Below are 11,839 nucleotides of genomic sequence, written 5' to 3'. Positions count from 1 at the left end.
GAGTCTACTCAGGCTATTACAACAAAGACCATGGACTGTGGGAGCTAAACAATGGAAATTTATTTCCCACATTTATTTGAGGGCAGAAGTCCAAGATCAGGGTGCTAACGGGCAGTTTCTTCCGAGGCCTCTCTCCTTGGCTTGTAGACAGACAGCCCTCAGCTTGATGTGTCCTCGTGTGGTTGTCCCTCTGTGCATGTCTGTGTCCTAATTATAATGATACCAGTCACACTGAAATAGAGCCCACACCAATATCTTCATTTTCATTTATTACCACTTTAAAGATCCTATCTCTAAATACAGCCACAAACATACTGGGGGTTGGGATTTCAAAGTGATTGAGGCAACACAATTCAGCAGCCAATAGGATCCTGAGGAAATGTACAGGCAGGAGTTGTGTGAAGCTGTGAATTGCTTAGAAAACAATTTTTTTAAGATTTTATTTATTTATTCATGAGAGACACAGAGAGAGGCAGAGACACAGGCAGAGGGAGAAGCAGGCTGCCTGCAGGGAGTCCAATGCTTAGAAAACATTTTAGACAAGGGCACCTGGCTGGCTTAGTCAGAAGGGCATAAGACTCAATCTCAGGATGGTGAGTTCAAGCCCCATGTTGAATGTAGAGATTACTTGAGTAAACAAAAATAAAAATCTGAAAACAAAAGAAAATATTTTACACATACCAAAGGGTATAAGGGAATAATATAAAATATACATATATGGGGGTACCTGGGTGGCTCAGTCTTGGTTTCAGCTCAGGTTGGTGAGATCGAGCCCACGTTGTCTCCGCACTGGGTATGGAGCCTGCTTAAGATTCTCTCTCTCTCTCCTCTCATCTCCTTCTCTAAAAAAAATAAATATATTACACACACACACACACACAATGTACACACTGCTCAGCTTAAGAAATGAAATGTTTCTGGGGTACCTGGCTGGCTCAGTCAGTAGACCATGTAACTCTTGATCATGGTTGAGATCTTGGTCATGAGTTCAAGCCTCATGTTGGATGTAGAGATCACTTAAAAAAAGAATTTAAAATAAAAAAAAAATGATGGAGCACCTGGGTGGCTCAGTGGTTAAGCATCTGCCTTTGACTCAGGTCATGATCTCAGGGTGCTAGAATCAAGTCCCACAAAAAGAAAAATTTTTTTTCTAAGATTTTATTTATTTATTCATGAGAGACAGAGAGGGAGAGAGAGGCAGAGATATAGGCGGAGGAAGAAGCAGGCTCCCTGCAGAGAGCCCGATGCGGGGGGGGGGGGGGGGGGGGGGGGGGGGGGGGGGGGGGGGGGGGGGGAGGGACTTGATCCTGGACCCTGGGATCATGCCCTGAGCTGAAGGCAGACGCTCAACCACTGAGCCACCCAGGCATCCCCCTGCAAAAAAAAAAAAAAATTTACTGAAATTTCCAACACAGTAGAATGTTTCCAATACAAGTGGAAGCCCCTTGTATATAGCCTTTCTGGTCATGATCATCTCCCAACCTCCAGAAGTAAAACTAGAATTTAGTGTCTCTGGTTTCCTTGCATTCCTTTATACTCTTACTATATACCTGTGCATCCTAAAATGAAATATAATATTGGTTTATTGTGCTTTAAACTTTATGTAAATGGTAACATTCTCTATCCTTTTTTATTAAGGTGAAATTCACATAACATACAAGTAACCATTTTAAAGTCTTACATTTTAACCATTTTACAGCACAGTGGCAGTTAGTGCATTCACAGTATGGGGCAACCACCACTTCTCTCTAATTTCAAAATTTTTCAGCACGCTAAAAGAAACCTTCACATCCATTAAGTAATTACTGCCCGTTTCTCCCTTCTTCCTACCCTCTGGCAACTACTAATCTGCTTTCCAACTTTATAGATTTGTTTATCTGTATTCTTTTTTTTTTTTTTTTTCTATTCATGATAGACACAGAGAGAGAGAGAGAGGCAGAGATACAGGCAGAGATACAGGCAGAGAGAGAGAAGCAGGCTCCATGCCAGGAGCCCAACGTGGGACTTGATCCCGGGACTCCAGGATTGCACCCTGGGCCAAAGGCAGGCGCTAAACCGCTGAGCCACCCAGGGATCCCGGGTTATCTGTATTCTTTTGCAACTTTTTGCTCAACATCTGAAGATTGATCTATGTGGTCACATTTGACCATAGTTTGTTTGCTTTTCATTCCCATAAAATAAAGTTAATTCCATCATGGGACTCAATCACGTTTTTAAAATTCATATACCTAAAAAAATGTTTAATAAAATTCTTATTCCTATTGAAGAATTTACAGAATTTAAAAAAAATTTTTTTTAATTTTATTTATTTATTCATGAGAGAGAGAGAGAGAGGTAGAGATATAGGCAGAGGGAGAAGCAGGCTCCCTGCAGGGAGCCTGATGTGGGACTAGATCCCAGACTCCAGGATCACGCCCTGAGCCGAAGGCAAATGCTCAACCACTGAGCAACCCAGGCATCCCTAAAAAAAAAATCATTAAAAAAAATATTATATGCTTTGGGGAATAAAGTTAAGCATCACAAAAGAAGATAAAGTAAAAACTGTCTCTCCCCTCCTTTCAAAAAGAACAATCACTTTACCTGATTTTTATACATCCATTTATTTATTTATTTGTTTGTTTGCTCATGAGAGACATAGAGGCAGAGACTTAGGCAGAGGAATAAGCAGGCTCCCTTCCAGGGAGCCTGATGCAGAATTCCATCCCAGGACCCCAGGATCATGCCCTGAGCCAAAGGCAGATGCTCAACCACTGAGCCACTCAGGCATCCCCTTATACATCCTTTTAGCACTATGTCAGGCATATACATACATACATACATACATACATACATACATATATATACATATATATTTATTTATTTAAAGTATGCTCCATGCCAGCGTGGAGCCCAATACAGGGCTTGAACTCAAGACCCTGAGATTAGGACCTGAGCTGAGATCAAGAGTCAGATGCTCAACCAACTAAGCCACCCAGGTGCCCCATATGTTGCACATATTTTTTACATATATGTGTTATTTAATAAACATTTATTTATTTTAAAGTTTATTTATTTTTAGTAATTTCTACACCCTATGTGGGGCTCAACCTCACCACCTCAAGTTCAAGAGTTGCATGCTCCTCTGACTGAGCCAGCCAGGAGCCCCCTAGTAAGTATTTATTGAGTGCTTGTATGTCAAGCAGTGTTTTGGGTGTTGGAGGTACAACAGTGAACAAAACAAAATTTCCGGCTTATATTTTAGCAGAGACAGACAGAGGAGGCATAAACAACTAGATGTAGATGTCAAAAGATGATCAAATGTTCTGGTGGAAAATAAAGGACAGTTAGGGACAGTAGTCAGGGAAGGCTTCTCAGAAGGTGATATTTGAATTGTAGGGGAGGAAACAGCTTTTTCTTTCAATCCTCCAAGTTTTGTTAGCTAGGACCTGTGAATTAAACTGATAGAAGATAGATTTACAAGAGAATAAAAGTTTTAATTACCTACACACCACAGCTTACAAAGAAAAAAAATGTGGCTCAAGGAGGGGGCCAGGTGCTTGAGGCTTATATACTATCTTGGGCTAAACAAAAGAAAAGGGATTTGGGGCTTTTAGGTGGGGAGGGAATAGGGAAGGTGACCAGGAGAAGTATAAGGTAAGCAAGGGTTGGTTGTCTAGTAAGGTTTGTTATGCAGAGTTAAGTCAGTGACTCCTTCGAATTAAGAGTTTGCTTCTACTGATATGGGAGAGGGAGACATCTCTATGACTGTAAATTGCAGTTATAAATGTCAGTTTCCCTTACAAGAGCTTTTTTAGAGCTTTTCCAGTGTCTGCTAGTTCTCAGTGGCCTGTAGCTCAAAATAAACTATATTCCAAAGAGGTATATTTTGGGGCGGCATATTCTGGTACCCTTTAGAATGAAGGCAGGACATCTGGAGCAAGAGTGTTCTGGGGGCAGCAAGCATAAAGACCCAAGCTGAGGTATCTCAGCATGGCGCAGAAGCAGCAAGCTTAGTGGGTTTGGAGGGAAGTGAAGATAGGGGTAGGAGGTGTGAGCAAACCATTCACACTGCTCTGCACTATTCTCCATGAGCACTCTTCGTGGCCTCTGTGCAAAATCAGTTTATTTTATTTTATTTTTTATTTTTTATTTTTTATTTTTTTTCAAAATCAGTTTAAATCAAGCTACCTCATTCTATTTCAGAAGCTCCCAGGGAGTCTACCATATGGATAGAGTGCAATGTATTCAACTGGTTGTAGGGTTTTCCTTTAACTTTTTCTGTGGGGACACCTGGGTGGCTCAGTGGTGGAGCATCTGCCTTCAGCCCAGGACGTGATCCTGAGGTTCCAGGGATCGAGTCCGAGTCCCGTCTGCCTGTGTCTCTGCCTCTCTCTGTGTGTATCTCGTGAATAAATAAATAAAATCTTTAAAAAAAATTTTTTTAAAGTAATGTGAGGTATGAAGTGTGTAAAAAAGAAAACCACAGTCCCAAAATGGCATCACTCAGGCCAGGTCAGCTAACCAAGACTTAATATCTAAACTAACTGCAGTTTCAAACCCCAGGAATGTAACCTTTAAAGCAGCCAACATGGAATTTCCTGGTCAATATTAGGAAATTTACTGATAGAACCAACCCTTCTACTCCCCTTAGGAGGGCAATCTTGCCTAAACAATGCATTCCTTGCTAATAATTTCCTTCCTTCATGGAGTACCTGGGGGGCTCAGGTCATGACTTCAGAGTCCTGGGATCAAGCCCCATGTGGGGCTCCCCACTCAGTGAGGAATCTACTTGAGGATTCTCCCTCTCTCTCCTTCTGCCCCTTCCCCACCTCATGTGCTCTCTCTCAAATAAATAAATAAAATCTTTTTTTTTTTAAATTTTTATTTATTTATGATAGTCAGAGAGAGAGAGAGAGAGAGGCAGAGACATAGGCAGAGGGAGAAGCAGGCTCCATGCACCAGGAGCCCGACGTGGGATTCGATCCCGGGTCTCCAGGATCGCGCCCTGGGCCAAAGGCAAGCGCCAAACCACTGCGCCACCCAGGGATCCCAATAAATAAAATCTTTTTTTTAAAAGATTTTATTTAGTTATTCATGAAAGACACACAGAGACACAGGCAGAGACACAGGCAGAGGGAGAAGCAGCCTCCTTACAGGGACCCCAATGCGGGACTCGATCCCTGGACTCCAGGCTGAAGGCAGGTGCTAAACCACTAAGCCACCCAGGCGTCCCTAAATAAATAAAATATCAAAAAATAATAATTTCCCTCCTTCTTTCCTTTCTTCCTTTCTTCTTTCCTTCCTTCCCTCCTTTTTCCCCTCTCCCTGCCTTTAAAAAACCTTTCTTTCATTCAGCTCAGTGGAGCATCTCTCTACTTGCTAGATGGGATGCTGTTTAATTCATGAATAGATTAATAAAGCAAATTACAGATTTGCCTTAAAGCAAATAGATTAATAAAGCAAATCAAATTTAATCAGTTGAATTTTTGTTATTTAACAAGTGAAAATCAGGAAGCGGTTGGAGTGGGTAATAAAAGGAGGAAAAATAAAGAGCAAACCTGCTTTTTTTTTTTTTTTAAAGATTTTATTTATTTATTCATGAGAGACACAGAGAGAAAGAGAGGCAGAGACACAGGCAGAGGGAGAAACAGGCTCCATGCAGCGAGCCCGATGTGGGACTCGATCCCAGCACTCAGGATCACGCCCTGGGCTGAAGGCAGGCACTAAACCGCTGAGCCACCCCAGGATCCCAGCAAACCTGATCTTAACAGTTGTGAAGCCCGAAGCAAGAGTGGAAACAGAGGCCCACATACCATATATCTAAACATTAAAAGTTATAAATTAAATTGACATACTGTTAAATAAACTATGTACTATTTCCCACCTTGACAAACAGACCGTCATAATGATCTGGAAGGCTAGATTTTATTTTAAAATTTCAGTGCCCAGGGGATCCCTGGATGGCTCAGCGGTTTCGCGCCTGCCTTTGGCCCAGAGCGCGATCCTGGAGTCCTGGGATCGAGTCCCGCATCAGGCTCGCGGCATGGAGCCTGCTTCTCCCTCTGCCTGTGTCTCTGCCTCTCTCTCTATATATATTTCTATCATAAATAAATAAATAAAAATAAATCTTAAAAAAAATTTCAGTGCCCAAAACAAAAAAACAAAACAAAAAAACAATAAAAATAAAATAAAATAAAATAAAATAAAATAAAATAAAATAAAATAAAATAAAATAAAATAAAATAAAATTTCAGTGCTGTTGGAGTTTTGCATCTAGCGCATGACCTGCCACTCATCTTCTCATTCCCAGCTCCATCCTGCAATGACAAGGTCCTTGAATGAATAGGTCTGGACACCTCAGTCTGCCTATGGAGTTTCCATCTATGCTGCCCTTGGCCCAGGGTTACTCTGCAGGATAGACTCAGAAAAGAGACTGAGGCAGGCCCAACAAATGGGCTGGGGTTATTTGTGCGATAAAGTCCAAGATGCCAGGGACTCAGATTATGGATTGAAGGATGGGGGAGAGAGACTAGGTGAGCAGGACCAAACTTGATTCCACGGTCTTCCTGTCCCTTTTGGAGGGAGATAGCTGGAGGAGAGTCAGAGCAGGGTCCTGCAAAGCACAAGATCTAGGGCAGGGTCTCTACTTGCACACATCTAAGGCTGGTGCTGCTGAAGAGTGAAACCACCTGGTAGCATTGGGAAAGAAACTGACAGCATGGAGAAAGTGGGCAGGACAGAGCAGAGACCTGGAACCAGCAGCCCAGCCACCTGGAGGGACCCAGGCTGAACAGGCAAGTAGGAAAGGATAGAGTCACAAGCTCTCCAACACATGGCCAGGTCAAGCGCTGGCCAAAGGAAAAACTTAATCCTTATAAAGAAACCTCACCTTTTATGTGCTCAAAACAATACCTACCACTGACACCACAAGGAGAAAGTATAAACAAGGAAGCTGAAACAATTATAAAAATACTATCATCTTAAAAAAAAAAAAAATACTATCATCTCTTCTGTCGGTCAGTGAACATCATTGTAAAATTGACTGCTCTCCTGCAAGAGATGTAGAACTAGAAATGTGGATTTTGTCACCAGCAAGACTCCAAGACCTGACCTTTACTGCCCACGTGTGTGTACCCATTCACCTTTGTTTTCTTTACAGCTTTTTTTTTTTTTTTTAAAGTAAACACTACCTGCAAGTGGGGCTAGAACTCACAATCCCAAAATCAGGACATGCACACTCTACTGACTGAGCCAGCCAGGTGCCCAATTTCCAGCTTACCTTTTTTTTAAAAAAAAAAAAAAAAAAGATTTTATTTATTTATTCATGAGGGACACAGAGAGAGAGAGAGAGAGAAAGAGAGAGAGACAGAGGCAGAGGGAGAAGCAGGCTCCCTGCAGGGAACCCGATAAGGGATCCCCGGATTCAGGATCACACCCTGGGCCAAAAACAGATACTCAACCACTGAGCCACCTAGGCGCCCCTCCAGCTTATCTTTTAACCCAGGCAAAAAATCCCACGGGCATAGCATCTTATGATAGAAAATAAAACTACCCTCTAAAGAATAACGACTGCCCTGACCATTCAGACCACTTTGAGTTCAACCAAAGACTCACAACTATGGAGATGGACCTAGTACAACAGTTATCTCTACCTCATTATAATGCTAAAATATGATGCTAAAATCTTCACCCAAGGAGTAGTTGAGCTTCATTAACATAACATACAATGTATGTACACACTTAGGGCACATTTCCTTAAGACCTATGTGTGACCTTATGCCCACCTCTACAGACAATGACAAAACTCCTCTTTCTGAATATTGAACCTAACCCTAAATAAAAAAGACCCACTCACCATTGCTCAGGGAGTCACAGCAGTGCAAGTTATAGCTTTGGAAGTTATTCCCCATGATTCCTTATTTGCTGCAAATAAAGTTGCCTTTGTCTGACTCTCCACCTGGTGTGGTCTCTACCTGTAACTCACCAAAGAGAGAGATCATATTACTTCAGCTGAAATTTCAGGCCTCATTAACATAGAGAGATTGAGCAAGTCACTTGCATCTTTCTGATTCCTCACATATCAAATTTGGATATACTTCCCCAATTTCTATTCGAAAGAAATTTTTATGATTATTCAAAAATGTATTCCTGAGATGCCTGGGTGGCTCAGCCAGTTAAGCATCAGACTCTTGATTTCAGATCAGATCATGATCTCAGGGTCCTGGGATCTAGCACCAAGCCAAGACCCTCATCAGGCTCTGTGCTCAGCTGGGAGTCTGTTTGAGATCCTCTCCCTCTCCCTCTGCCCCTACCCCCACTTGTGTTCTTCTCTTTCTTTCCCACTCTCTGTCAATCAATCAATCAATCAATCAATCAATCTTTTTTAAAACAGGGGACCCCTGGGTGCCTCAGTCAGTTAAGCATTCAACTCTTGATTTTGGCTCAGGTCATGATCTCAGGGTTGTGGGATTGAGCCCTGCACTGAGCTCCCCACTCAGCAGAGAGTCTGCCTGTCTCTTTCCCTCTGCTCCTCCCCCTATTCACACTCTTTCTCTGTCTCTCTCTCTCAAATAAATGAATAAATAAAATCTTTTTTAAAAAAGGATTCCTGGGCAGCCCAGGTGGCTTAGCAGTTTAGCGCTGCCTTCAACCTAGGGCATGATCCTGGAGACCCAGGATTGAGTCCCACGTCAGGCTCCCTGCATGGAGCCTGCTTCTCCCTCTGCCTGCGTTTCTGCCTCTCTCTGCGTCTCTCATGAATAAATAAAACATTTTAAAAAATGTATTCCTTTGCTGCATGTGAGTTTTCTCTTTTGAAGCTAACTGGCTGGCTCAACATAACCTCAATACAACCTTCACTAAATAGAAACAGTCAAGCTGCATCCTGCCAGATGAGCATCCAGGCAAGGAGGAACAACTGAGAGGGAAGATATGCCAGCCTTTCTTGGAAAGCAAGAGAAGCTAGCCTTTCCAAGCACCTGTCTACAAGCACCAGGGTGAGTAGGGCAGGGTGCCTAGAAAGCAAACCATGACATCTCCTCTAGCAGGTGATCATTTGCACGAAGGATCTCTGTCATTTACATTTCACTTAGCTCTTAGGGACAAAAGCAGACAGGCAAGAGGTAGATTCCAAGCACTCATCATGTACAGAGTTGTGCTGGACACATTAGGGAGCTTGCCAGTGTCTGAGAAGACTGAGGACACACATACAGAATAACAGAAGGATCCCTTACAGAGTAATGTGTCCACACATGCCTGTCCACACATGCTGAGCAATATTAATGACTGTCATTACTGAGTAAAAGAGTACTAAACTTGATAGATCCGATGCAATCAACATCAAACCCCTAGCAGGTTATTTTGAAGAAATAGACAAGATCATTTGAAAATGTATATGGAAAGGAATGCCTGGGTGGCTCAGCAGTTGAGCATCTATCTTCATCTCAGGGTGTGATCTTGGGATCTGGGATTGAGTCCCACTTTGGGCTCCTTGTGGGAAGCTTCTCCCTCTGCCTGTGTCTCTGCCGCTCTCTTTCTCTCTCTCATGAATAAATAAGTAAAATCTTAAAAAAGAAAATGTATATGGAAAAGCAAAGGCTCTACAATAGTCAAAACAATCTTCAAAATGAACAGAGCTGGAGGACATACACTACCTGACACCAACATTTACTATAAAGCTTACAGTAACCAGGACAGTGTGGTATCAGTGGGAGGAGAGACAGATAAATTGATGGAACAGAACAGAATCCAGAAATGGATTCATACATAAATAGTTGATTTTCAAAAAAAAGTGCCAAGTCGGGATGCCTGGGTGGCTCAGAGGTTGAGCATCTGCTTTTGGCTCAGGGCATGATCCCGGGGCCCTGGGATCAAGTCCCACATCAGGCTCCCTGCATGGAGCCTGCTTCTCCTTCTGCCTGTGTCTCTGCCTCTCTCTCTGTGTCTCTCATGAATAAATAAATAAAATCTTTAAAAACAACGGGAAAAAATGAATCTTGACATTTATCTGACTTTATTCACAAAATTAATTTGAGGTGGATCATGGACCTAACCTTAAACCCCAGAACCATAAAGCTTCTTGAAGAAAACAGAAGACTATCTCTGTGACAAGAAGGAAGGGAAGACTCCTTGGGCAAGATACAAAAAAAAAAAAAAAAAAAAAAAAAAAAAAAAAACCCTGCTAAAATAAATTTAGCATTTTATTTTTTTAAAGATTTATTTTTATTTATTTATGAGAGAGAGAGAGAGAGAGAGAGGCAGAGACACAGGCAGAGGGAGAAACAGGCTCCATGCCGGGAGCCAGACGCGGGACTCGATCCAGGGACTCCAGGATCGCGCCCTGGGCCAAAGGCAGGCGCAAAACCGCTGAGCCACCCAGGGATCCCCAAATTTAGCATTTTAAATTTTAGAATTTAAGATGTCAGCTTATCAAAAGACACTATTAGGAGAATAAACAACAAGCTGCAACCCTGGAAAAATATCTTTGCAGCCATATAACTGAGAAAGGATTTATATCCAAGACATGTAAAGAGCTCCTACAAATTGACACTAAAAATAAAAACATTCCAATTACAAAATGGGAAAAGCCTTCAACAGACTCCTCACAAAGATATACAAATGGCCAAAAAAGGAGTTGAAAAAGTGCTCAAACCATTAGTCCTCAGGGAAATGGCACCTACAACCACAGGGAAATATGACTTCATACATACGGGAATAGTTAAAATAAAAACCCGATGTTCCAGTTACCTGTTGCTGCATATCTTATCACCCCAAAACTTCATAATGTCAACTATTATAGTCATTTTATTATTTCTTACAATTTCTTTGAGTCAAGAACTCAGGAAGGGCTTGGCTGGGTGAGACTGTGTGGCAGGCAGTGGTTTCTCCTGCTGCTGCAGTCAGACTATGGCTGGATGTGGTAAAGTGGGAACTGGAGCAGCTGGGGCATCTCTCCCCTCCCCCCCCCCTTCACATCGTTTTATGGTCTTTCCATGTGGTCTAGTTTGGGCTTCTTCACAGCACGGCAGCGCCGAGGCACTCAGACTTCCTTCCAGGCGCTCAGGTCTCCAAGGCTAACAAGGATGCTGTTGCATTACATTTTATGAGCTAGCTAAGAAGCCACAGCATCACTTTCAGCACATTCCATGAGTTACAAGTGAGTCAACCAATCCACCCAGATGGAAGGGGAGTGGAATTAGACTCTGTCTCTTGATGTGGAACTGGCAAGATTCTTCAAGCCCGAGGCGGGATAGGAGCTATTTCTGCAGCCATTTTTGGAGGATACAATCTGTGGTGGATAAACGTGTCGAGAAAACAGATCACACCAGGCCTTGGAAGACATAATAAAGTTCAGTCTCGATGGGTGTTGTGACGGGGACCTACCGGAGGGCTTGAAGCAAGAGTGAATTTAGCCAACTGTCTTTAAAAGTTCGTGGCAGCAGGTGTGTGGATAAAGAATTTGTGAGGAGGGCTTGGAAACGGGGAGACCATCATTTAGGACGGGGGCGCAGAAGTTCCAGGGCCGGGCATGGCCGTGAGTCCCGGCCGGGTCAGTGTCGCGGCAGGAGGGCCGCCAGGTTTCGGTCCGTCCAGCTGTTTTGTTCACGGAGAACCACGGAGAAGCAAGTCTGTTTAAGACGTGTTGGGCTCAAAAGGCCGTGGTAGACGTGCGAGACTGGAACTGGGGATATAAAAATTTAGCAGACTACCAACGGCATTTTAAAAGGCACAGATGAGGACTTACGGGTCAGGCCAAGCTGCAGAAACTCTCTGCTCACTCCGCCCTAACGCACCTGGGACTGGGCCAGGGTCTCACGCAGACCGAAGGGCGCATGCGCACACCTACGCTCCCGGGCGGCCC

At 43.1% G+C, this 11,839-nt stretch overlaps 1 long non-coding RNA gene across 1 annotated transcript; it reads right to left on the bottom strand.

Moving 5' to 3' along the window:
- Positions 1-254: 254 nt before the first annotated feature.
- LOC140597816 (uncharacterized) lies at positions 255-11,797 on the bottom strand. Its single transcript, XR_011999757.1, has 4 exons — positions 10,726-11,797; positions 7,835-7,952; positions 728-842; positions 255-650 (listed from the first exon to the last, which is right to left on the bottom strand). It is a non-coding gene; the product is annotated as an uncharacterized lncRNA (long non-coding RNA).
- Positions 11,798-11,839: the final 42 nt, after the last annotated feature.

The sequence above is a fragment of the Vulpes vulpes genome, chromosome 2 (genome assembly GCF_048418805.1).
Source record: "Vulpes vulpes isolate BD-2025 chromosome 2, VulVul3, whole genome shotgun sequence".
Classification (NCBI taxonomy): Eukaryota; Metazoa; Chordata; class Mammalia; order Carnivora; family Canidae; genus Vulpes; species Vulpes vulpes.
The sequence above is the reverse complement of the archived record's forward strand: the minus strand, read 5'-3'. Positions and strand labels throughout refer to the sequence as shown.